The sequence below is a fragment of the Eretmochelys imbricata genome, chromosome 6, assembly GCF_965152235.1.
Source record: "Eretmochelys imbricata isolate rEreImb1 chromosome 6, rEreImb1.hap1, whole genome shotgun sequence".
Taxonomy (NCBI): domain Eukaryota; kingdom Metazoa; phylum Chordata; order Testudines; family Cheloniidae; genus Eretmochelys; species Eretmochelys imbricata.
The window spans coordinates 16,333,289-16,361,050 of record NC_135577.1 but is presented as its reverse complement, the minus strand read 5'-3'; the positions used below and the strand labels follow the sequence as shown (position 1 = coordinate 16,361,050).

At 47.9% G+C, this 27,762-nt stretch overlaps 2 pseudogenes; one reads left to right on the top strand and one right to left on the bottom strand.

Annotated features, from left to right (window-relative positions):
* Positions 1 to 27,762, top strand: part of LOC144267161 (pepsin A-like) — a 56,394-nt pseudogene that overhangs the window by 24,054 nt on the left and 4,578 nt on the right.
* LOC144265800 (pepsin A-like) lies at positions 159 to 27,762 on the bottom strand (annotated as a pseudogene).

Genomic DNA, 27,762 nt, shown 5'->3' with positions numbered 1-27,762 from the left:
AAGGTTCCAAAGGTCACAGAGGTCCCCCTTCTTGGGTAGCAAGGTGAACATGGTTCACCTGCACAACAGAGGGAGGACTCTGCTCTCCAAGGACTCAGCCCAGAGGGTGACAAGGTCTGAGCCAAGGACGTGCCAGAACACATGGTAGAAGTCCACTGTCATTGGAGTGGTAGAACTCCAGTGATGGGCATGAGACGGAGGGCTTCCGAGAACTCTGCCAGAGTGAAAGGCAGCTCTAGCCAGTCCCGGTCGCCCATGCTGACCGTCAGGAGTCCATTCCAGGACACTCTGCAAGCATCAGCGTCGGTCAGATCTGGGGAGGGCGTCCTCAACCATAGGGGGCTATGCCTTTTTATTCCTCTGGACCTTCTTACCAGCCGAGGGGCCTCCCCTCAAATGGTGGGGGGAGTTGCCATACAGTGGCAGATCCTGGACTGGTGGTTGAGAGATTAGCCACTGGGAGACCCGGGGGAAGTGGCAGGGGGACCACAGAGTCAATGGGAGGGGCTCCACACAAAGTTTTTCCTGCCATGTTAGCAAGGGGCAGGGGGCTTCACTGGTGGAAGGAGAAGAAGGGAAAGAGAAGGTAAAAGCCTATCACTCCTCCCCACTAGGCTGCAGGCAGGGGAGGAGGGTGCCAATGGGATGGGAGCACAGGGGAGCTAATCAAGGAAAGGAAGAGGGTGCGCAAGTACTGATGCAGGGCAGGGATACCTGCTCCTCCGGCTGGACTAGGAAGTGGAGGACTATGGTATCATGAAGGGGTGCAGTGAACAGCGGCAACAGAAAAGGGGGCAGGGGCAAAAGCGCCTAGGGAGTGTGCATGGGTACACCAGGCAGATGGCCTGAGCCAGGGGGAGCAAGGGAAGATAGAGGAAAAAGGGGCACATTCCCCCAGCTGTCCACCCAGTTTCACTGTTCCATGAGGGAAATGCTCTGTGCATTACACCGACTGGCCACCCAGTGTCATTGTTGCTCCAACAGGGAAATGCTTTGTGCATTAGCCCGACTGGCCACCCGGTGTCACTGTTGCTCCATCAGGGAAATGCTTTGTGCTTTACCCTGAGTGGCCAGGCTGCAGCCTCTGTGGATGATGGGGCAAAAGCACTGGAAAAGGGTGTGCTGTTCCATGCTACATCAAGCTCCTATTGTAAGTTAGGGTTTTTTGCTGGGGGTCCCATCCCAATACCTGGGGAAGAGGCGTTTGAACCCTGTTTGGAACATACCCCTGAAATGCTGCAGGAGTGGGCTGTACCAGACGCAGAAAAGCGAAGAGGTCCAGTAGAGAGCCTCAGGGGCCCAGCATTAGACGTGATTTGCACCCTGAAGCTCATTGAAGCTACCTGGGGTCGGTGTGAGGGACTGCCTAGAGGCCCTCGCTCACACCTTTGGGAGCATAGAGGGCTCTGAGGACAGTTACTGGAAGTTCCTTAATTCCTGACAGCAAAAGGGCGGGAAGGTTTCAGCCTATATACAGAGGCTGGAGAGACGGCTTCCGAGAGCTGTCCGGGGGGGAGCAGTAACTGCTGAGCAGATGGATCAGACCAGACTGGCTCAAACTGTAAGAGGATCTCGATGTCAGCACCCGATTCTACTTCATCTCTGGCTAATCGAAGGGCAGGAACCTCCCCCGAGTTACTCCCAGCTGATAAAAGAGGTCAGAGAGGAGGAAGAAAGGCAGGCTGCCAGTGTGTTTTGGGAAGCCCAACTGTCTGAGCCAGCCAGCACAGCACCCCTACGAACAGCCACTCTACTGATGGTGAGCACCAGAGAGGAACTTGCCCAACAAATGCAGGTCCTGACAGAACAGACAGCTGAGCTGCAAAGCACCACTGAGCGAATTAAGACTTCCAGGCATAAGGAGCCGCCAGCTGTAGCGATGGAGAAGTCAGCATTTAGAGCCACCATCCCCCCTGGGCAAAGGGGGAAAGGACAATTCTTCTGCTACTGATGTGGTCAGGATGGGCACAGTGCTGCCAAGTGCTGTAATGAAGAAAATCCCTCCTTAGTGTATGGAAAGCTGAGGATCAGTGGGGAGGGGTCAAGGAACTGCCGAACAGTCTGGGGAAGGGGGCCACTCAGATCCAAAGGACTTGAAGGCTCCCCTAAAAGAGATGTCCAGCTGGGATCCCCGCAGGCTGATAGGGCCTTGAGCGGAGCTCACAGTGAGGACTGAAGGGTTGGAGTGTAAAGCAGTGCTCCACACTGGATCTCAAGTGACGATTATATTTCACTCATTCTACCAACAGATGCTTAGGCACCTGCCTATACAGCCACTGACAGGACTTTGTCTGTGTGGCCTCAGCATGGATGAATACCCCTGCCCAGGGTACATCATCGTGCACCTGGAATTCCCAGAGGAGGTTGCTGGGGTAAGACAAGAGGTAGACTCCACTGCATTAATGTGCCCTGACCCTAAGGGAATCTCTGATGTGTCTGTGCTGACAGGGACCAACTCCAGTCTCTTCAAGATACTCGCGGATTACTGCAGACAATGGGCTAGGGACCAATATCTAAACACTCTGATGATCCAGACGCTTTGTGCTGAAGCCTATAGAAAGATTTAGGGTACTAAAAAGGAGAGGTCTGAGTTACCCATGGGGGCACTGAGGTACATGGGCACGACCCCCTTAGTAGTGCCTGCAAGGACGGAGCTAGAAGTGCTTGTCATGAGAACCAGGCTGAAAGGCAGTAGAGGAGCATTGGCAATGGTAGAGCAGCCGGCTGAGGGAGGGCTCCCGGAAGGAGTGCTGGTCCCCAGTGGAGTCATAACCCTACCTGCCAGAGCCCAGGAAAAGGGGATTATGCTGATTGCTAATGAAACAAGTCATGATGTTGTTGTGACACAAGGGCAGAAAATAGCAGATCTCTTTGACCCTGAATCCATTGTAAGTCCCCAGTGTGAAACTGAAGTTTCAGTGATAGATCCTGCAAAGTTTGACTCTGGAGATTCCCCACGGTCTGAGGAGCGGAAGGATCGCCTGAGGAAGAAGCTTTGTGAAAGATCGAAGGTGTTCTCACTGCATGAGTGGGACGTGGGATGTGCAAAAGGAGTAGAGCACAACATCAGACCACATGACTCCTGACCCTTCAGGGAGAGCTCTAGGAGGTTGCTCTTTCCAAGAAGGAAGATGTGCGTGGAGGTTGCATCAGGAGTTGATTGCAAATGGCGTCATTACAGAGTCCCACAGTCCATACCGCCTCACCCATTGTGGTGGTTCATAAAAAGAATGGGAAAAGCTGGATATGTATTGACTACTGCACCCTAAACAGCCGTACTGTGGTTGACCAGTACACCATGTCTCGAGTACAAGATGCCTTAGATTGTTTGCTGGGAAGTCAGTGGTTCTCAGTACTGGATCTTCGAAGTGAACACTAGCAGATTCCTCTGGGAGCAAAAGATAAGGAGAAGACAGCCTTTAGGGTTTTAACAGTTTGAAAGCATGCCTCAAGCGATTTCTGGGGCACCTGCCACATTTCAACATCTTACGGAGAAAGCTGTGGGAGACATGAACTTACTGCAAGTCTTGGTTTATTTGGATGATCTGATTGTATTTGGAAGAACCTTAGAGGAGCACGAAGAAAGACTTCTTAAAGTAATTCACAGGTTGGAGGCCTATGGACTGAAGCTTTCCATTGATAAGTGCCAGTTCTGCAGAACACCAGTGAATTACGTGGGTCACATTGTGTCCCAAGTGTTCTGCTTATAAGAAGCACACGGGATCTTTTTCAGTGGAAAAGGCAATATGCTGCATTTATTGGAAATACAATAATTAGCATATGCATTCAATCACACCACACACACACTGTCCTGCCAATCGATGTTATAGTTACCAGTCCAGAGTCCAGATCAATCTAGAGGCCAGCTAGGTTGATCAGAGGTAGGGAGGAGCCGGGTTCTGTCGGTCACGACACGATGCTCTGCGGAAGCATCTGGGGAAATCTTGGCAGGAAGAACCCAATGTTTCATGGGAAGGCACCCTGTTCATATAGTGATTTTTCTTCATTGGGACCAATGAGGTTTGCACCATCATGCTGTAATCAATTATTGTTCGACCAGTGCTTGTTTTCTTAAATTGTCCTTCTCCTCCTTTATCTTGTTCTTTCATCCCCCGATTACAGATAAAATCTCACTCTCAGAGATGCAATATGCTTCTTTCACAGACTGGACTCCTTCCTAGTCTGGGTCTAGGAATCACTCCCACCCCCGGAGTTACTGTCCTTTTTTCCAATTTCTTTCAGGCATCTCTTGGGGGTGGAGAGACCATCTCTTAAGCCAGTTGAAGAGAAAATGCAGAGGCTTCCAGGGCCTTTTATATTCTCTCTCTCGTGAGTGGAAACGCCTTTGTCCTTCTGTGCAAAGCCACAGCAACAAAATGGAGTTTGCAGCCACCTGGGCAAGTCCCATGTCTATGAATGATTCAGCTTTTTGCAGGCCGACGCCATTGTTTACTGTTAGTTTGAACATTCCCAGGAAAGCTCAGATGTGGATTGGCATCTCCTAAAGTCCATTGTCAGTTAAGTGTTTCTTCATTGGGCACTTACTGAGAATAGTCCTTTCTCAAGAAGCTGACAAAATGCTTCACTGAGGCTACTTAGAATCAAACACATTGAGATACAAAAAAAGAAAAGGAGGACTTGTGGCACCTTAGAGACGAACAAATTTATTTTGAGCATAAGCTTTTGTGAGCTACAGCTCACTTCACTGGATGCTCATGCTCAAATAAATTGGCTAGTCTCTAAGGTGCCACAAGGCCTCCTTTTCTTTTTGCAGATACAGACTAACACGGCTGCTACTCTGAAACCTGTCATTGAGATACAGGTACATAGCCAATATTCATAACTTCAAATACAAAAATGATCCACACATACAGACAGCATAATCATGAGCAGCAAACTACAACCTTTCCATAGACGCCCCACTTGACCTCTTCTGTAGAAGACGTGGTGCAGCTTGCAACAATGATTTATAGGACCTCTCAAAGACAACGTAGTACTGGTGGATGAAGATGTCTCCGAGGATCCAGAGTTCTCCGGAGGAGGTGGGGACGTCAATGCCTTCAAAGCCGGGAGAGCAAGAGCCTGAGTTCTGCACAAGGAAAAATGGGATATGGGTTGTTGGGCTGGAACTCCACTGACTCCCTGTATGTTGGGCTGGAATCTTGGAGCTCCCAAGCTAAGCTGCATGAGGCTGGGGCAGGCATGGATAGGAGACAGGCAGGGAGTTGAGTTTAGGTGTCAGTACCGACCCAATGCCTCAGCCAGCTGCTAGGGGTAGCTGCCCTTCAGATGGGATATACAGTGATCACTCTGGGCCCAAGGTACTTGAAGGAATTGCCCGGTGCTCAGTTCTAACTGCTTCTGCAGAACAGCACATGGACCTCTGCAGCCCCTCCCCTAGACTTCCTGTCCGGGATGCTAACCTCCTCCTTTCCCAGCCAGTACTCAATCACAACACCACTTAAACAGCACTCACAGGATTCTCCATTCCATATACTTATAACCAACCACTAGTAACGCTCAACTGATTTCCGAGGTGCCCTTCTTTCTAGCTAGGACCTGCCGATCTCCCTGGATGCATCAGTGCTACTGCTGTCAGGAGGCAGTCAGTCCATTTGCTCCATGGTGGTACGTCCTGGGGCTCGCTTGTCTCCACCTGCTGTATTTGTTGCCTAACTGAGACTGTCTCAGGCCAAGCGGCCAACCCAGCGCCCCTCCTCCCTCCCTTCTGGATGTTCCTCCTCTGTTCTTCCTCCTCAGTATGTGTCCGTCTTGGGTGACCGCCTCATACAACCCCAGCGCAGCCTCACGTGACCTCTCCGCTGTTGGTGGCCATTGATTTCTATTACAGATGCGTCCTGCATCATGTCCACGATTTGGTGGAAGCTCCTGGGATCCCAAATCATCTGGCTTCTTTTTAGTTGTCTCTGTCTCTCTTTATTCTTCTGCAAATCCCCAGTTCCTGGGACAGCAGATTCTGTCGTTGCAGGCGTTTTACTTGTCAGCATTCTGTTAAACCACATGTCTGCAGGTAGCAACCCATGTTCATTGGTGCCACCCTGTAACTGAACTGTGCTAAGCATGGCTCAAAGTCTGACTTCTCGGCCCTTTGTTATTTTAACACTATTTTTCACCTCACCTTCCTATTGGATGTGGGATAATGGGGACTAGCGTGCTTTTTACAGGGTGTGCCATGCCTCCAAACCTTATACTGACTCTCTGGGAGTGCCCCTTAAAGTACTAGGCCCTAGGTCCCCAATTTTTCAAGGGCAAGCCCCATGGTTCCAATACTCCAAGACCAGGCCCTCTGGATTCAGCCCCTGTGATTCTCAGCAGGGTTTTCAGGTGAGTCCAAATGAGTGAGATTTTACCCCTTTGGGAGCAATGTGACCATTAGAGATTTGCTGTGCTGCCTTTTCAAAACAATCCAGCATTCATTAGTCACCTGGAATCCAGGGCTGAGGAGTCCTTAGATTAGCCTAGGACAGCACAATTTAACTCTAAATCTGTGTTGGTGGAATCACCTGCCCCCTCTTCCATAGCCTCGTGGATGTAATCTCTGCGAACTCGGAGCAGCCTGCTTAGCAGTCTGCCCCCGCCTCCAGTTGCAGTTCCACTGTGGTCACATGTTCCGCTTCTCTTGGCTGCCAGTCAGTGCCCAGTTGTTGGTCTTCCAGGATCTCCGCAGGGCACTCCATTGATATGCGGTCAGTTCCTGAGAGTTCATTCATGCCAACCTGGGCAGGCTTCTGTGACTAGCAGCCATCTCTTATTCTCCCTCTTTCCAAGAAGAAATTAACTCCTCCAGACCCCTGCCTAGCAATACAAAGTAGGGGAAACCAAGTCATGCTTATTTTTCCCATAAATATTACAGACATTTCCATATTCTCCACACGTCTAAACCCAAACTTCACCAAAAACTGCTGAAACTCATGCCTGCTCAACTGAAGCCCGTTGTCAGACATCATGAAGGCAGGTGTGGCTCAGAGTTATGACTCGCGAAAATAGAGATGCACAATCAACTGTTTAGCTATAGTGCCTTTTAGTGCGGCTGCCTCAGGCAAGTGAGACTAGTAGTTTAGGACAAATACATAGTCTTTTTTTTCCAGCCAATGTGGACAAATTTCTACTCCAGGGGGAAAATTTTTCCTCTGCCACTAACATAGGATTTTGCTTGACTACGCCTGTATTTTCGGCGTAGTTCCTCAATGTTGCTGTTCATTTGAGGCCAGTGTAAAATGTCTCTGACCCTTCGCTTAGATTTTTCAATCATGAAATAACCTTCATGTCTCCTTTTTAACATGTGTTTCTGCAGTAGCTCAGAGATCACTGTCCTGGTGCCTTTAAACAAAATCCCATCTAGGACTGAGAGCTTCCCCCTGAACTGGTGAGAGGGGCTGGGAAGGCGTGGTCACGGTCACTTGGTGCTAATAGCCTTAACCACTTTATGCAGCATCTCGTCCTAAGCAGTAACTCTGGCAATCGCAATCCACATTTTGTCTGAGGCTGGACTGGCTTTTTAATCAAACTGACATGTAGAACAGCTCTGGACTTTGCTCCACTGCTGTCTTGTCAAATGCTCTAGGGAGCATGTTTGAGATCGCCAAATCTCCTCCAGGTTCGTATTCGATTTGCAAATCCTGTCTTTGCAGCTGAAAAAGTAATCTTTGTATTCCTGGGGGTGGTGGGATGGTTCCCAGGCCCCTTTTGGCAATGGCAATAAGTGGTTTCTGGTCAGTTTCAGCGAACACTGGCCTCCATAAACAAAGACATGAAACTCTTTACACCAGTGGACAAAAATCCAAAGTCTCCTTCTCTCTTTGAGCGTATGGACACTCCGGTTTTGTTTGTGCCCATGGTGCGTAAGCCACTGGTCTCCCGTTCTGACCATCCTGCTGTAGGAGGACTGTGCCAATATCTTCTTCAGAGATGTCCAGGACAACTGAGTTTTGAGCTTACTGTCAGAGTTTCACAGGACGGGGGCCTTTTTAACACCTTCATTGTCTCAAACTCTCTATGAAGATTTGCACCCCAAGTGCATTGCATGTCTTTGCACAGTAATGCTCTCAGCTGGCTTGTTTGAGCTGTTAGCTTGGGCACAAATTTCACCACCCTCCTAGTGAAAAAGTTTTTCCTAATATCCAACCTAAATCTCCCCCACTGCAACTTGAGACCATTACTCCTTGTTCTGTCATCTGCTACCACTGGTAGCCAGGTGTCCCTCTGTGGAAATGGTGTCTCCCATAGGGGATGCTGAAGGAGAACAAACATGTACTCTGTCCTTCTCAGGGCACCAGCCAGAATCCTGCTGTGACGCACCCCATGTAGAGAAACACTTGGCACCCGCCATCTCCCCCAAAATGTCTTTCCCTGTAGTAGTGAAAAACGTCCACTTTTTTAATAGATTTAATTCTTTTGAGGTTATGCATAAGCGAAGGGTTCTGTCTGTGTTTTCTACAACGACCAATGATTATACCCACTCTGTTAGTTCCTCTCCCTGCTCTGTGATTCCCAGATCAATGAGTCTGTCCAGCTCCTCTCTCAGCCTCTGTCTTAGTGTGAGGGAGCTTTCCTTGGTGTATGAATTGTGGGGTGGTTGGGCTCTTTCAGCTCTATTCTGTACTCTGCTGAAAGCTTCTCCATCCCGTGGAAGATGTCCTCAAACCCTTTGCACCCTCTTGATGAGACCAGGGGCTTGACACACTTAACCCAGTAATGGGTGTGCTTTTCCCTGGTACTATTCCACATTGTAGCTTTCCCAATTTACCCATATGTCTCATTCACATACTCCTTGTTGGGGATAAGCTCACTGCTATAAGCCCTGAGTTTACCTGTGGCTTTTCTTTTTGTGTCGATAACACTATTTGTGGCAACTCATCGGCTTGTGCACCAGTGTCCAACGTAACATTAATAAACCTCCCATTTGCTTTCCATCTGTGACAGCCAGGTCATCTTTTGCTGCACTGGTAGCCATTGCTCCTATGAAACATACAGCTGAGCTCGTGGTACTGTCGTCGTCCTCTTTGTCCAGGCTGCGCGCACTCTGCCGGTGCTGGAAAACTCTTGCAAAGCGATGGAATTAATGGCGGTTCTTGTATCTCTTCTGATATGCCAGGCATTGCCTGAGCTTCTGCTGGTGCTGTTCTTCCCTAATTCTGCCTGAACGCGTGTGCCTTTCTGCCTTAGTATCCGGGGGTAGCCGTGTTAGTCTGTATCCACAAAAATTGAAGAAGTGGTTTTTTACCCATGAAAGCTTATGCCCAAATAAATCTGTTAGTCTTTAAGGTGCCACCGGACTCCTTGTTGTTTCTGCCTTAGGTTTCCTATTAGAGAGACAGGGTGGGGGAGGTAATATCTTTTATTGGACCAGCTTCTGCTGGGGAAAGAGAGAAACCTTCGAGCTACACAGAGCTCTTCTTCGGGTTTCCTACAACATTTTGGATTCTCAATCATGCCTGCAGCGTCAGAGCTGTCCATCCTCCATGAGCGCTTGGACTTGGAGCGCTTCGTGAAGGGTTGATTCTGGGTCTCCTCACTCTGTTCCGCATTCCAGTCACAGTGTGGTCTCTTCTCAGGGACTTGGTTAGTCCCCGCTCTGCCCCCTAAAAAAACCTGCAAAATTGGCTCGCCAGCCCTGGATCAGGCACAAATTCTACTCTAGTTTCACTTTCCTTTTGGAACCTCAGCTTAAAGTCTCATAAGTTTCAGTTTTATGCAGAGTGCAGTACTCCTTACATTTTTGTAAAACAGTTTCATAGTTAGTCTGACTTAACTGAAATTTTAGAGACACGTGCACCAGAACCTGCTCTGGTCAGAAATAAGGCTACATCTGATTGCCTCCCTTTTCACTGGCACCCATTGCTTGCAGACACAATTCAAGGCCCTGTTTAAATCTCTTCCACTTGTCTTCCGTATTTCCAGCCAGCTTCAGCTCTGGTGGAATTTTGAGCTGCTCCATTTCTCCACTCAAGGTATTTTCTTGAATTGCTATTTAATCCTGGTACCATAGGGCATTCAGGAATCACTCTGGGCTCCAGGTGCTTAAGGGAGATCCTCTTTGTTGAGTGACCCCATTCCAACTGTCTCTGCCTAACAGAGCATGGGGGAATCAGCAGTGCTCCTCCGTCTGCCGTTCTGTCTAGGAAACTAAACCACTTGGAGATATAGTTCCCAGCTCCACACCAACCACTTCTCCTCCTTCGAAATCCCTTGGTAAGACAGAAGGTGCTCTCCCCACTGGCCTAGGCAAATTCTAATGGGAGCAATTATATTCTGCTCCCCTAACCCCCCTGTGATTATGATTGGACTGGGGCTTCTTCTCTGCCTTTCCTCGCCTTTTGAAACAGCTCACCAGTTCCACACCAGAGAGGGGAAAAGTTCTGTCCGGGGGGGAAGACGACTCATTCTTGAATCCCACTTGCCCAAGCCCTGGAGCGCGAGGCAGTGAACTCTCTTGAGCTAGCCTCCTAGCTGGGGTAGCTGCTCATTTAACCCCTCTCCTACCCCAGTAAGCCCCCTGGCATGGTGATTTCCTGGGGCAGCCAGCTCTACAGGCTGCCTGTGCTGTCCCTTTGGGGGAGAGCTCTTTGCCCCTCCCCCCATGCTAAGGCCAGACTCTGTGCTGCATTTCAGTGACGGTCCTGCAGCCTCAGGCACAAGCCATTGCTGAGGGGCCCCGACACAGATACTTACCTGGCGGATGTAGGCGGTGATGGGCAGAGGGAACCTGATGCCACTGGTAGTGAAGATGATGTCGGGCAGGGTGTGCTTGGTGCTACAGCTGATCTGTAGGGAGAAAGGCAACATCCAGGAGCCAGGTTAGTCACGGCTTCAGCACTCAACTCTCCAACAAGGGAAAGCTGCATGTGATTAGCAGTGGGATCTAAATAAGCTGGATCACAGCCTGACTGGGTCCTCTCCAGGGATTGAATCTCTGGCTCTGAAAGCCTGAGGCTCTGCAGATTGAACCAAAGGACCAATGTTGTCAGCTCAGATGGTCCCAGATTCTATATTTGGCCTGGCCACATGCTGGGGACGGTGACCTCCCCTGTGTTCCTGTGGGTTACCAGTGGGTGGAAGCACCAGGGAATCTGCAGAGTGATCCAGCTGATCCCTATGCTGGCTGGGTGCAGCCTGTGGGCAGTGGCAGTGGAATCAGGGGTTCGGCCACACGCGTGTGTAGCAGATGCCCCTAGAAACACCCATCCCTCCTCCCTGACCTGACCAGGTTGCTGGAGTCCCCGCGGGCACGAACGTAGTGCAGGATTTTGGAGATGGCCGTGGGGGCCCCCGCCAGCACAGAGGTGCCAGTGTCGACAATAGCCTGCCAGCCATTAGCGCAAGAGATAAGGTGGACATTCATGGTGATGCTGGAAGAGAGAGAGAGTCAGGGGAATGTCCCCAGGAACACTCCCGATCTCATCCCCACTCGGCCCACAAGCAGCCAGGGACAAACCTGCAGGGTGGAACTGCCCCACTGCCCCTTTGCTATGACTACCAAGAACTTTGCTCTGATGTCTCATCCTAGACTTTTTCTTCCGCGGCTACTGCCCGTCGCTCCTTATGCTACAGCCTTCTGGGACTGACGGTCCCAGCTACCCTGCCCTTCCCATACTGCGAAACAGAGCTGGACAGATGGGAGGGGGTGCTGGTATGAACAAAGTTGAGAATCACTGACCTGACCTAACCTAGCAGGGGAGTCCCATTCCTACGGCTCCATGGAAGGTGTTTTTGTGGCTCCCTTGTCTCTCATTTTGTCTAGACTCTGAACGCTGAGCTTTCCCTGGCTCCGATGTACAATTCATTAACATTTGACCTGTCTTCCAATAGCCCGCAGGTGGAATGGCCAAGGGGTGGGCGATACCTGTCCATGGTGATTTCCCAGTAGGAGAGAGGGATCCAGTTCAGGCTCCCAGAGTAGTAAGATGAGTCGATGCCACTGAACATCACGAGAAGGGAGAGAGGAGAGTCAGGGAAGATGCATGAATTATTGGCTAACGAGACAATGACAAACACTTCAATGGAGGAGAGAGTCAGACTGGTGCATTTCACATCACGCAACACCCTTCCTCCACCATGAGGTAGGACAGTGGTGCACTATGGGCAGTGTAGTCTGACCAGGGACTCCAGCCTATACAGGAGACTGGGAGCAGGAGACACCCCCATTCAAACTCCCACCAAGCACAAGGGCAATATTTCCAAACTGAATTATTTCAGTTTTTGATTTTTTGCTGGAAAATAGAAATTTTCTTGGGGGGGACACACCCATTTTCCAGTCATAGCTCGTAACTAGATTCTTTCTAATGTTAATTTCCCCTGCAGTTGTTATTAGAGATATCATCATTCACTTCTGCTCCCCAAAACATATGGCACAAGCACAGAATGGCTGCCACGTTCCACCCCAGAGGTGGCTGTGTTTGGGACTTCTGATGCAAACATCGCAGGGATCGCTCTGTGAAAGGTGGTATAGGAATGTGAATCTTGCTGTAGACAGATGGGCTGTTTCCAGCCCTGACTTATGAGCTCAGGTAGAGAGAGAAGAGGTCCTGGGACACCAAACCCTCGTTCATCATGTTGTCAAAGACAGGTGTGGCTCCAGAGGAGGAGATGCTGGAGAAGGCCAGACCCAGGATCCCATCATAGGAGGCAAAGTAGCTTAAGTTGCTGGGTTCGGTCTTGCTCAGACCAAAGATCTGGTTGGTGTCCACAATGCCTCTGACTTAGGGGGAGGGATGGGGAGAATCAGATGCATCTTATGTAATAATATTGGGGTTCATTAAACAACAAACCAGTGAATGAGAAAGGATAAAACCTTTAATAAAACAAACTAGGGAGCTTCTGTGGTGAACTGCTGTACACAGCGACACAGTGTTCTCCACCCCAGTTTCCAGGGCACATCTCTAAATTCCTGTGTTCATAATACTGTCCCTTATGGGGGAGCCTCTCTAAATGACAATCTTCCACAAACATATCTCTACATCTTCCCCCTTAAAAAACGACAACAAAAACCCAGTAGTTCTTATATACGAATATATAAACAGCTAACGACTATCTAATAACACACACATTAAATTCTCAACCCATCTAGCGTGTTTCCATAAACCCAGTGTGTCAACAATCTAGAGAGGAGAGGTTACCAGCACATCACTCTGGAGTGAATCTTTACCATTCACTTTCCTCAATAGCCTTTCTCCAGGCAGGTTAGCAAGTCTCAGGTCTTTCAGGGGGCGGGGCAGGGGGGCCGAGCACCCATGGGAAAGAGGGGAAGTCGGCGCCTATGCTCTGGTTTTGTAGTGGGAGTCACCATTCTGGAAAGTGCATCTGCAGTGAATATGAATTTACCGGGTGTGTAGGTCACAACCACATCATGCTTTTACAGCTTTATCATCATTCTTTGAAGCCTTAAGGTACAGTCATTTAGCGGTTTGTTAAATAACGCTATCAGGGGCTTGTGGTCCATTTCAATTTCCACTGTCTGGCCACAAATATACTGATTGAGCCTGTCACAGGCCAACAATATTCCTAAAAGCTCCTCCTCAATCTGTGCATATCTGGTTTCTGCCTCAGACAGTGATTTGGATGCATATGCCACTGGTTGCCAACAATCCTTATGCTTCCGTAAAATCACTGCACCTACCCCAGACTGTGAAGCTTTTGCTAAGATTTAAATAGGCCTTCCTGGTGCATAGAACGTCAACACTGTCTCTTTTATCAGTTGTTGTTTTAAACCTTCCCATGATGCCTCCTGTTCTGCACCCCAACACCATTCAATTTTGTTCTCTAGGAGTGTTCTCTAAGCCGCTGCTTTGGTAGATAGATTACGGATGAATTTTCCAAAATAATTAACCATTCCCAGGAACTGTGGGACATCTCTCTTTGACTGCAGACGTGGCATCATTTCAGTGGCTGAAATCTATATCTAATCAGGTTGTACACCTTTGTTGGAAATAATGTCCCCAACAAAAGTCAGTTCTGCAACCCTTAAAACACATTCCTCCCTGTCAGTGGCATATTATGACCTAGGCTGACAAGGCCTAGGCCTAGCGCGGCAAATTTGCAGGGCCGGCAAATTTTTAATAGCAGCATTTTTGTAATCGTGACATCAGCGCCGCGCGCCGCGATTCTATCAATCAGAGCGCGCATTGAAACCACCCACGACGGCGCGACGCCCTTTAGTAAAGAACATGCTCACGACAATCCTAAGCATTAACAAAATGACCGGAAGGAAGAAATTAAGCGGTTCTCAGTTCAAAAAAAATTCTATACAAAAGAAAGAAAGGGAAAATGAAATGATAGCAAAAATGCACAAAATGGATTCCTTTGTTGTATCACTTAGTGCCGACAGTGAGACAGAAAAAATACTTGAAAGTAGTAGTGAAGTAAAAAGTGAAAATATTGGTGTGATTAAAGTACATATTGAAACTAAGGAAGAAATTCCGGCTGCGGTTGGTGTTGAAGAAAATGCTCCAAATACTAGCATATCAGAGACTACCGAGAATCATGTTGATCTGGATATCTTTGACAATACTGCAGAGATTTGCGAATCATGTCAATCAAAAATTCATTCATAAGTGATGACCCGGCCCAATGGATATCGAATGATGCTATAATTGAGTATTTACCAACGCATGGTATTAAACACAATGCTGATAGTGATTTTACTAACTCAAAAAGACAATATACTGATAAAATGCGTGTTCTAACAAAAAATGTGTTTCAACTACAGCTTTTAAATGGTGAAGTAAAGCCATGGCAATGTCTTGTATTTTCTGAGAGCAAAGGAGCCGTGTTTTGGGCCCCATGTCGATTATTCAGAGGGATCTCTAATCTGGCAACGAGTGGATTCCATGACTGGAAAAACATATCAGCTCGCCTATGTGAACATGAAAATTCGACTGAACATAAAACGTGTGCACTGACAATGGAGAAGAGAGGTGAGATATCCGGAAGAATTGACACAAATTAAAAATTTCAAATGGAAGAAGACATTATTTATTGGAGAAATGTGTTGAAGAGGATTGTAGCAGTGGTAAAGAAACTTTCAAGCAGAGGACTTGCATTTAGAGGTAAGGTGGAAAAATTTGGATCACCACGGCACTTACATGATAGCCCTTGAGGTTGTCGCAGAATTCGATCTATTTCTAGCAAATCACATTGCACGTTATGGAAATGAAGGTCAAGGTAGCGTATCTTATCTTTCATCCTATATATGTAATGAATTTATAAAATTGATGTGTGTCTAACCAGCTCTTAAAAATCTCCAATGATGGAGATTCCACAACCTCCCTCAGAAATTTATTCTAGTGCTTAACCACCCTGACAGTTAGGAAGTTTTTCCTCATGTCCAACCTAAGCCTCCCTTGCTGCAATTTAAGCCCATTGGTTCTTGTCCAGTCCTCAGAGGTTAAGAAGAACAATTCTTCTCCCTCCTCCTTCTAAGAACCATTTCCGTAGTTGAAAACTGTTATCATGTCCCCTCTCGGTTTTCTCTTTTCCAGACTAAACAAACCCAATTTTTTCAATCTTCCCTCATAGGTCATGTTTTCTAGACCTTTAATCATTTCTGTTGCTCTTCTCTGGACTTTCTCCAATTTGTCCACATCTTTCCTGAAATATGGTGCCCAGAACTGGACACAATACTCTAGTTGAGGCTGAATCAGCACGGAGTAGAGCAGAAGAATTACTTCTCATACTTATACATCCCAGAATGGCGTTCATTTTTTTTGCAACAGTGTTACACTGTTGACTCATGTTTAGCTTGTGGTCCACGATGACCCCCAGATCCCTTTCCACAGTACTTCTTCCTAGGCAGTCATTTCCCATTTTGTATGTGTGTAACTGATTCTTCCTTCCTAAATGGAGTGCTTTGCATTTGTCCTTATTGAATTTCATCCTACTTCCTTCAGACCATTTCTCCAGTTTGTCCAGATCATTTTGAATTTTAATCCTATCCTCAAAAGCACTTGCAACCCCTCCCAGCTTGGTGTCATCTGCAAACTTTATAAGTGTACTCTCTATGATGCCATTATCTAACTCATCAATGAAGATAATGAACAGAACCAGACCCAGAACTGATCCCTGCGGGTCCCCACTTGTTATGCCCTTCCAGGATGACTGTGAACCATGGATAACTACTCTCTGGGAATGGTTTTCCAACCAGTTTTGACCCATTTTATAGTAGCTCCATCTAGGTTGTATTTCTCTAGTTTGTTTATGAAATGGATGGATAACTGGAGGGACCTGCTTGTTTATCCGGATTATATGTTCACCCTGCAAGCAACTCAGCTTTTGAAAAAGATCATGATATTCCCAAAACAGTGCCTCATAGCCAGGTTCAGTATGATCATTTAGTGAGAACAACCGATTTATCAGACTGAGTTTTTCACTCGCAGCCAGGCCTAAAATTGGTGTCACCTTCTTTGGCACTTCAATGAACAGGAGCTTGCACACAGTGTTTTTATGGTTGATGCTAGCAACGCACCTCCCCTTCACTGGTATATTTGTTCCAGAATAACCAGTTACTTTTATTTTTGTTGGTCCCAGTTTGGTCTTATTTTCAGTCTCTCATAATCTTGTTCTGACAGAATATTAACCTGAGCTCCTATGTCCAGTTTCAGTGGAAGAATTGTTCCATTCACTGTCACAGGTTGTATCCAGTCCCTCTCATCAGGCTTTCTAGATTCCAGTACATCTATGAAAAACTCCCCAACCAGGTTGTCTTCAACTGAATGTGCTTGACTTTTCTAGTATCAGAGGGGTAGCCGTGTTAGTCTGTGTGCACTAACTGTGTTAGTCTTGCATCTCAAGAAGTGGTTTTTTACTCACGAAAGCTTATGCCCAAATAAATCTGTTAGTCTTTAAGGTGCCACTGTACTCCTCATTGTTCTTGACTTTTCTGCATTTGAGATCTGCAGCATTTTCCAAAATCATTATTTCCCCCACATTTATGACAGTTTCCCAAAGACAACACAGTGTTTGGGGCCATGCTGTGATCCACACCTTCCCCAGGACCGTCTGTACTCAGCCTTCTCCCTTGCACTGGTTTGCATAGTGAGTGGTTCCACTCTTTGATTTGACTTATTCTGGCTATATGCTTTTGTACTTAGTACACAGATAGCTCCCTCTGGTGGATTCAGCTCTCTGGCTTGTGTTTTCACAGTTTCTGCTGCCCTGCATATCTGGAGAGCTTGTTCTAAAGTTAAGTCTCCTTCACAGAGCAGTCTCTCTCTTAACACCTTGTCTTTAATGCCACAAATGATTCTATCTCTGACCAGTCAGCTCACCAAAGTTGCAGGTTTTACTGAGTTTCCTTAATTATGTGACATATTGCTCTATGGTATAATCGATTTTTTGCAGGCATGTAAAAAATTGTGTCTCTCAAAGGTCTCATTCCTTTTTGGCATGCAGTGTTCCTCAAATTTAGTCAGTACAGTAGCTCCTCACTTAACGCGACAGTTATGTTCCTGAAAAATGTGACTTTAAGAGAAACGATGTTAAGCAAATCCAATTTCCCCATAAGAATTAACGTAAATGAGGGGGTTAGGTTCCAGGGAAATTTTTTTCACCAGACAAAAGACTATATTCTCTATGTATATACACACACAGTATAAGTTTTAAACAAACAATTTAATACTGGTACACAGCAATGATGATTGTGAAGCTTGGTTGAGGTGGAGGAGTCAGAGGGTGGGATATTTCCCAGGGAATGCCTTACTGCTAAATGATGAACTAGCAATTGGCTGAGCCCTCAAGGGTTAACTCTCACACTCTACAAGGCATCAGGAATAGAGGAAGGGAAGACAGTCTCGCAGACAGAGACAGAGACACACACCCTGTGTGTGAGAGAGAGATGTGCATTGCCCCTTTAAGTATCTGACCCTACTCTTAATTACACTGCCTTGTTAATTAGATCAGCTTGCTGAGACTGCAGCTGCTGCCAGCAAGCTCCCTCCCTCCTGAGCCCTGTCATGTGTTCCCCTGCTCTCTGGAAGATGGAGTAAGTGGGGTGCAGGAGCAGGGGGAAGGGGAACATCCTGACATTAGCTCCCCTCTTCCTCCCCTGCTTAATGTTCAGAGTTTAGTCTTCTCAAGACTTGGATTGAGCTTTATTTTACATAGAATTAAATCTCTGCTGGGACAGTGGGACAGTCTCTAAAAGCAAATGCTTACTAAGCACTGGTCTACGCTAGAAAATTAGATCGACCCAGCTAAATCCACACCCCTGAGCAATGTAGTTAAGCCGACCTAAGTTCTATTTAGACAGTGCTAGGTGGGCAGAAGAATTCTCCTGTCGACCTAGCTACTGCCTGTCGGGGAGGTGGATTTATGACAGTGACAGAGGAACCCCTCCCGTCGGCCGTAGGTAGTGTCTCCCCCAAAGCGCTACAGGTGGGGTAGCTGCAGCACTGTAGCTGTGCCACTGCACTGTTTTAAGTGTAGACGTGGCCTAAATCTCTCTCTCTTTCTCTGTGAATGCATATGTTTACTTAAGTCTTGAACAACCGTGACTATTGTCAAGAGCAACTGTTAAAGCCAACCCTTTCAGGGGATTCCCCCCAAGTTTTACTCTTTGTTACTACCACAGCACGCTACTGCAATATAATTATGGGCACACACATATGTAGGCTCCCGAATGGCTCTTGTGGGGGAGGGTTTACCCTGCTCAGTCTCTGTGGAATGGTGTCCGGACCCTTTGTAGGGCGGGCCATGGACAGCAGTGTAGTCCTGGAGCTGGAAGGTACTGGAATGCCAGAGATCCCCACTGGCCTGGCTCTCTACCCCTGCCCCCATGCTGCTCTCTGCCCCTGCCCTCACATGCAGGAGGCTGAATGGAGCCCTAACCTAGGGGCTGAGGGGTGAGGAGGGTCAAAGGGGTGTGCTGTGGAGGGTGGATAGTACGGAAATGGTGTTCCAGCACATTCCGGCTCCACTACACCACTGGCTGTCTCCTTAGAGCCTGGGAAACAAGCGCTAGTGTCCCACAGTCTCTTCAAGCTCCCTGTGAGCCTCTGCCATGTGCACAGCCTGCAGCCCTTCTCCTCTGCCTCTTCTCCGCTTGGGGGAGTGGGATGGGTTTAATTCCTGCAACGCCATCCTGACAGTGTACCCTTCTAGTGCTTGTGCCGCTCCACCACTGAGTCCTCCAGTCTGGCTCCCATTCTTCCTGTGGCTGAACTCCTCCCCTTGCGTTTCCATTGGTTCCACTCTCAGAGAGGGATTCTGGGTGGCCAGGCTGCATGCCCACAATGGAAATCTCCCAAGTACCTTCAAACAGCTAATGCACACGCCTAGTGGCCACCACGCCCAATTTCAGGGTGATTCCGGCCTATCCAGCGTAGTCACTCTGCCTGCCTCCAGCAAGTCTGCTGGCATGAAGAGTCCCACCCAGAAGGCAATGCAAGCACACAGGATACACAGGGACTCCTGCCCCACAGAACCCCCTGCTATTCCTGTCCTGGGTCTCCAAGCAGCTCTGCTGATGCCCCTTCAGCTTGACTCACAGGCCCCCCTGCTATTCCAGCCCTCGGGCCTGACACACATACATTTGCTCCTCACTCCTGATTTCCCCTTCCTGTTCCATACCGTAACCTCTTCTGACCAAAGGTGGCTGATCATAACCAGTAGTGTTGCACTCTACAATGAATTCTACAAGTGGTATAAGTGGAGGATGGCAGCTCTGTGATGACCCAACCCCAGCTCAGTGTGGTTTGTGGCATAGCATGGGATTTGAATGCAGGGCTCCAGCAGTGAGAGAGTGACATGATAACCTCCTGCTTTTGCTGCCATGGCCTTGTATGCCACGTTCCTTGGCCCACCAACCAGGGCTTTTTATTGGGATTAGCATAGGCTTCCAGCTCTAGTCTCCTGGGTACAGTCTGGGCCCAAGTGAAGGGATGGATGTTTGGTGACTCCATGTCAGATGAGTGGGGAGGGGAGAGGTCTCACGCCCAGACCCTGGTGGGACAGGGGCCCACATTGCCAGACAAATTAATCATAATTGCGCCCTTTTATCTCATTAGACAAACCAGAGATCCAATCCTCTCTTTTCTCCCACGTTTTGAGGTAACCCTTCCAGGTCAGGGCTGGAACAGATTATTGGACCTGGGGATAGAGGTCTTCTCTGTCCTGGGACCTTCAATTCAGAATAAGGAATCTATCCCTGATGCCCCTTCCCTTCAGCTCCCTGTCTGGGTGATGCTGTGTGTACCATATCGCCTCCCACAGGTGGCCCTGTTCAGGCTGAAGGTCTAGAAATCATGGAGATTCTATTCCAGTGACTCAGTGCCCTGATCTAAATATTTGATGAATATGCATGAGCTCATCTACAGAAACAGCAGCAAATATTATGATTATCAGGCCTGCAACCTGACAAGGCTACAGCATGGAACAAACTTTAGGAAGTGCCATGCTCCTGGCTGGCTCTTGTTAGGTGTCCTGGTAGCTCTGGCAGCTTCCTGATTTACCCCTTCTCTTGGTGTGGGTGGCGGGCTGTGGCTGGTATGCTGGCCTCCCTGGTCTGGGAGGGAGATTTGGCTGCTTCCTGCCATCTAGTGGGGAATGCTCTGCATGGACTGGAGTAGTGCCAGAGGCCATAGTCAAGATCCCATTTTGCTAGGTGCTAGACAGCCCCTGCACTGGAGAGCTTCCAAGCTGAACAGACAAAGAGAGGATCATTATCCCCATTGTACAGGTGGGGAACTGAGGCACAAAGAGGGAAAGTGACTTGCCCAAGGTCTGTAGCACAGACTGGGATTGAACCTAGGTCTCAATCCAATGCCTTCGCCACAGGCCAGAGTCGGAGAAGCCAGAGGATTGCCTTTCTTACGCTGTAGTTTGTATTTACTCCTCTAAGCATAGAAGGCCTCATAAACCAAAACAGGCCGTCGGCGTTTGAACCTAATGTTACTATTCCCTGTGAGCCCTGCCCTGTTAGAACAGCTGGGAACCAGACCCTTCCCCTTCCTCTGTGTCACTGTCGTAAGGACCCACCTTAACCCCCGCTTTCTCCCTCCAGCCTCGTTTGTTGCATCTGAGTACTGGCCAATTTCCTTGAGTTTACATGTCTGGGGACAACACAGAGACTACGACTCTTTCCAAAGGGGCTAAACAGACTTGCCCGGAAAGATGCACAATGGTCTTTTCCCAAGGTCTCTGCCTGTTAGTGAGTGGAACCAGTTCTGGTCTAAACCATGTTGCTTCTTCCCAAACTGGCTTCTCTGCCAAGCCATGTGCTTAGAAAACTCCTCTGTGCAGAGCTGGGTGAAGGTCCTTGGACCAGGTGAGTTACATTGATGGTTGTGATTTGTGAGATCCCTGGGCTGCGGCCCTTCCTTGGGTGTCTTGCTTTAGCCGCTCCTTGCCCCTTGCTTGGTGGCTGGGAAATGGGACTCTGGCTGCCCTTGGTTTAGGCCATGGGTAGTTATTCCCTAATTCTTCATTCTGGGGTTTCCTTCCAAGCAGCTGGTGCCAGAAGACAGGACACTGGGCAAATGGACCTCACCTCTGATCCAGTCTGGCTATTCCCGAGTTTCTCCAGTGAAGTGAAATCTGTCCCTGCTGTCTCCTAGGTCTGGCCCCATCTCTAACAACACCTCGGAATGTGACCCCGCCCCCTCATAGACCCAGCCCTCATGCTGGCCCTGGCTTTCCTCTGTGCTGGCCTAAGGACTGGGTCATCTCCTGGCCCCACAGCAAATCCTAGCTGTGGGTTCATGTAGTGGTGGGTCAGAGAGCCCGCATGTAACTGCAGCTGGGTGTGTCCCCGCCTGTGTGAATGCTGGTGGAAGTGTAGGACTGGGAGCGGGTCTGCAGCTTGTCACAGCACAGTGTGAGAAGGAACCGAGGCTGGTGAGTCAAAGGATTCAGGGGTCCCCAGTTCCAGTGGTACCTGTCACAGCCCTTACCCCCAAATGGCTGTGTTATGTAATTTATGGACAGCCCCCAAGCCCATCTCATGAGATACTGTTGTAAGTAACAAAACAAACAGGTCAGGAGTGAGGGGCATTAGCATAGTGGGGGATGGGGTGGGACAAGAATGGAATTGCAGTGTGGGAGCTGCAGGTCATTGTAAGGGGGCATCAGCAGAGCTGTGTGTGGGGAGCCAGGGCTGGAAAAGCAAGAGGCTGTGGGTCAGGTTGAAGGGACATTGGGAGAGCTGCATGTGGAGGGAGCTCAGGGCTGGCATATCAGGAGGCTGCAGATTGAGATTGGGAGCCACAGCAGAAGATATGAGAATGTTCCCTTCCTGCCTCCTCATCAATGGAATGTGGGTCACCCCGCCCACCAGAGAGAAACAATTCACTACAATGCTCTTATAGTCCTTTATTCTACTGTTGGTAAGATTAGAGACGAGAGGGTGAGTTTGGGGTGGGGAATAGTGTGTGTCCATTAAGGTCCCAGCAGCAATAAGGGTCACTAGACTGACTCGCATTGTTGGGGCTCTGGAGAAACAGATACTCTCCGGGGTCAGGGTTCCATGGCAGTGTCCCGGGGATGGTGCTGTGTTCATGCCACGGGGGCCAGGCCCACCTAGTTGTTGGCCCTGTCGAAGACAACGTAGTACTGGCGGATGAAGACATCTCCGAGGATCCAGAGCTCTCCAGAGGTGGTGGGGAGGTCGATGCCGTCAAAACTGGGAGATCAAGAGCCTGAGTTCTGCACTAGGGTAAAATAGGACATGGGTTATTGGGCTGGAACTTCAATGACCCCTTGAGTTATTATCCTGCAGGAAGTGCACATGCCTGCACCTGCACCATCTTGGGATGGGATCTCACCACTGCTCCCAAGCTAAGCAGCGTTAGCCTGGGTCAGGCCTTGGCTTGGAGACTTTAAGGGACAGCTTGGGGATGCAAGCAGCGGGGTTGGTGAGTGAGGCCTGGATGCTCACAGGTATTTAGGGGCATAACTCCCATTGAGGTACCTTTGTGGATCTGGGCCTCAGTACAGTCCCAGTGCTTCAGCCTGAGGCTAAGGGGTGCAGCCTGTGAAGTGGGAAGAAAAGCAAGGCCCTGATCACTTCTTTTCATCCCTTGAGGGGGCAAAGCGCGCTCTCTCCAGACTCCTGGCCAGATTCCAAAGGGAGCGATTACATTCTGCCACCAGAAATCCTGCTGTGATTATAAGTGGATTTGGGCTTCCCCACTGCTTGTCCCACCTACCAGCTGGTGTTGCTGTGTGCTGTTAAAGCAGTTTAGCTGTTCCTCCCCAGAGGGAAGCAAACCTTTATCATGGGGAAGGAACATCCTTCCTGATGCCCAGATGCCCGTTCAGAGGCGACCATGCCCTGAACTTTGCTCTCTCCCCCATGATTGGCTTCATTGTCTCTTCTCTTCCCTTTCTCTATTCCTATCTCCCAGTTCACAGCCAGTGGAGTTCCTGCTTTAGCTTTACAGATGCATCCTGTCCTTCGAATTCCTAATCATTTCCCTTCTCTGCTCCAGGGGCTTTGATCCTTTCTTGTGATTTACCTGGACAGTGTCGTAGCCCAGGATTCCGGTTCCATACTGGATGGAGACGTCCTCACTGGTGGCCTCGTAGGTGGAGGAGTCTGATGGGTTGAAGCGATTGTGGTCTTCTGCAAGTACAGAAGAGTCAAATGGTCACAGACCGACACTTGTAACTCTCCCCATGTGTTCTATGGGAGACTAGTGAGGCTGTGAATTCTTTGGTGGGGGAGGGTGCTTATGCACTGCAGTGCTCAGCATTGCAACGCCTAGGTCCCGTTGTGAATCTAGCTCCTGGGCTTCCTAGAAACCATTCCCCTCCTCTGACAATGTACAATTGGACAATCCACAGACAATGGAAGGAAACCTATTCATGTCTGGCTTCCACGGTAGCTGGAAACTGATGATTTTTTTAATTTAAAAAAAAATTGATTTTAAACAATGTAAATACATTTTTCTTTTAAAAAAGAATACTTTAAAATTAAAGTTTAAATTATGACAACATATGTGCAAATCTAAACTTACTAAAATCTATTAAAATCAGTTAAATTAAATAAAAAATTACTGTTAAGTAGTGCATATTTGTCGCTGAAGTTTTAAAGATAGACCACTGAACTGGTGGATTTCACTGGCTCAGCAGCTGGAACTAGACTTGGTTGAAGCGCTAAACCAGCTTTTCACTGCAGTAGCCTCTTCTGCAGGTGCAGAGAGAATATTTTCTTCATGTCAGTTCATACAGCTAGTTCAGTTCACTGACTAGTTCATTCTAACTTAAGAAATTGACTGGGAGTTATAAAAGCAAGACAGCTTGTTTTTCTTTCCCACTAAAAAGTAAGTGTGAGAGGATGAAACCTAAAATCTTGGAAGGACATGGTGACCAGAAACAATCAGTTCAATTCACTGACTACACATAGAACGGCCCTACTGGGTCAGACCAAGGGTCCATCTAGCCCAGTATCCTGTATTCCAACAGTGGCCAGTGCCAGGTGCCCCAGAGGGAATGAACAGAACAGGTAATCATCAAATGCCATCCCCTGTCGCTCATTCCCAGCTTCTGGCCAACAGAGGCTAGGGACACCATTCCTGCCCATCCTGGCTTGTAGCTATTGATGGACCTATCCTCCATGAATTTATCTAGTTCTTTTTTGAACCCTGTTATGGTCTTGGTCTTCACAACATCCTCTGGCAAGGAGTTCCACAGGTTCACTGTACATTGTGTGAAGAAATACTTCCTTTTATTTGTTTTAAACCTGCTGCCTATTAATTCCATTTGGTGACCCCTAGTTCTTTTGTTATGAGAAGTAGTAAACAACACTCTCTTATCTCCTTTCTCTACACCAGTCATGATTTTATAGACCTCAATCATATCTCCCCATAGCTGTCTCTTTTCCAAGCTGAAAAGTCCTATTCTTATTAATCTCTCCTCATACGGAAGCTATTCCATACCCCTGATCATTTTTGTTGCCCTTTTCTGAACCTTTTGCAATTCCAATATATCTTTTTTGAGATGGGGCAACCACATCTGCACACAGTATTCAAGATGTGGGCGTACCATGGATTTATATAGTGGCAACGTGACATTTTCTGTCCTATTATCTATCCCTTTCTTAATTATCCTCCAGTCCTCTGGTGCAGAAGCTGATTTAAATGCTAGGTTACAGACTACAGTTAGTAGTTCTGCAATTTCACATTTGAGCTCCTTCAGAACTCTTGGGTGAATACCATCTGGTCCTGGTGACTTATTGCTGTTTAATTTATCAATTTGTTCCAAGACCTCCTCTAATGATACCTCAATCTGGGACAGTTCTTCCGATCTGTCACCTAAAAAGAATGGCTCAGGTCTGGGAATCACCCTCACATCCTCAGCTGTGAAGACTGATGCAAAGAATTCATTTAGTTTCTCCACAATGGCCTTATTGATAACACTTCCTTTGTTTAATACATTGTTAATTTTAAATGCAAATTGTTTTAATAAACTTTTTTCTTAGCTATCCAGCACATTTAAGGTCGTTTTATTTTACTAATCATTTTTAAAAGCTTTTTTTTTCTTTTTCATTTTCAATCAAGTTCCAATTACTATGTAAAGGTGAACACATACTTCAAGTAACAAGATTAGTCAGCTAGCAAAATGAAAAATGCATCCTTCACCATTTTCTCATAATTAAAAAATGTACAAATAAATGTATGTTAAGGTCTATAAGTGGTTACACTCAATATACACAGATTTATTTCTCTTCCTGATTAGAAAGAGGAAGTATCAATTTTAGGGTAAAAGCTATAATTAGTTGCAAATCAAGGTGTTTTAATGGTTACCAACAAAAAACAACTTCCTGCAGGAAAATAACTAAAAAGTACAAATGCAAAGCAAGATTAAAATCCGTGATTTCAATCAAGGTTTCCTCATTGCTGATTTAAATCTCTCTGATTTCAATCAAACCACCCAGATGGCGTGTCAAGGCAAGAGTTGTTGCAGGTAACTTACTGCAGGCTGTGTTGGAGCAGTACACAGAGGGCACCTAGAGGTTGGAGGAGCCGGAGTCAAAGACGACAGAGAAATCCTGGGCTGGGGTGCTGATGGAAACGGTTCCAAAGTACTTGATCTGCCAAAGCAAGGCAAAGAACGATGTATCTGTGCAGGAGGTGATTGCCTCTGATTTCATGCAGCTAAGCAATGCAAGGCTTGGTCTGTAGCTGGATGGGTGACTGATAGGTTAAAGGCTAGTGCTTGGGTTGGGGCTGGCAGCTCATCAATCAGCTGACATGGTAACAAACAGCCTGTTTTGTGGAGGGATAGCTCAGTGGTTTGAGCATTGACGTGCTAAACCCAGGGGTGTGAGTTCAATCCTTGAAGGGGCCATTTAGGGGTCTGGGGCAAAAACTGGGGATTGGTCCTGCTTTGAGCAGGGGGTTGGACTAGATGACCTCCTGAGGTCCCTTCCAACCTTGATATTCTATGATTCTAAAGAGAGGGAACCATTGCCATCCAAGGGCTAGATCCTCAGCTGGTGTAAACCGGCATAGTTCCACCAGCTGATTTACAGCAGTTGAGGATCTGGGCTATGGTGGCCTTGCTAAAGGCTCAGCCTTAGCTGCTGTTTCTCTGCCATCACTTTGCCCAGCATGGCTCCTAGGACCTGCTGGCATCTGATTCACAGAGTTGTTTATCCCCAGTTTCCATCAATCCCAGTGTATTGGAAGCAGGGAGCCAGCAGACCTGGGAGTTCTATTCCCAGTGCTCTTCTTAATCCCATCCAATCACAGCTGGGGGCTGGATGGCCCAGCATGGGGGCTAGGGAAGGTTCTTGGCAGCAGCAAGGGAAGTGCTTGATTGGAAGCACATGGGTGGGGGAGTGGGTTGGGGCACTTTTGGGAAGAGAGAGAGATCAGCTGTTGGCAGAGGAATGGGAAGCTTTGATGAGGAGAGGGAGGCTTCAAGACCTGCTCTCCTGCCATACTCATGTCCATGTAGTTTGTTAGGGGCTCGCTGGCATCCTCATTGGCCAGGCTGGGGAAATACTTGGAGGCCAGGTTGCAAGGGTGTTTCTTCAGGAAATTCTCCAGCAAGCCATGTTCCTTAAGGTTCTGCCTCAGGGATTTCCCCTTCTTCAGGGAGACCCTAATCAACAAGGGTGGGGAGAGAGACTGCTCAATAAGAAATAAACAATAGACAAGCCGTGTGTTCAGGGAATACCGTGGAGTCCAGCTCTTACATTGCACGGAGACCCCTTTTTATAGCTGGGATTAGCAGAGGGTATAGGTGAGTTGGGTGACCAGTGCACTAAAAGTCAGTGTGAGTTGGGCATATAATTCCCGTAGGACGCTTGGAAACTCCTGGCTAATGTGTAACTAGCACTGAGAGGGCCTAGTATGCTGGGAGCTGTACTAATACATTGTATAAGACAGTCCCCTGTCCTATAGATCTTACTGATGAAATAGACAAGGTGGACAAAGGACATATGTTCATTTTTATCCAGAGAACTGAGGCACAGAGAGACTCAGTCACTAGGTCACACAGGGAATTTGTGGTAGAGCTGGAAATGAACCTAGATTTTTTCAAATCCTGTTCCAGTATTGTAACCATAAGCCCATCCTTCCTCATACCTCTGCTATGCCATACAGCCAAGGGGTAGTTCCCACCTGCTGCCTATTAAAGAATGAAGTATTGAGGAGAGAGATGTAGGAGCTTCTGCTGCTGCTAAGGGAACATTGCTCTGTAGAAAGCTGAGCTCAGAATCCCAATGTTTCTTGTTCCCCCCTGCACTCACTTTGTCACCCGGCACTGAGAAAGCACCACCAGACTGAGGAGCAGAAGCCACTTCAT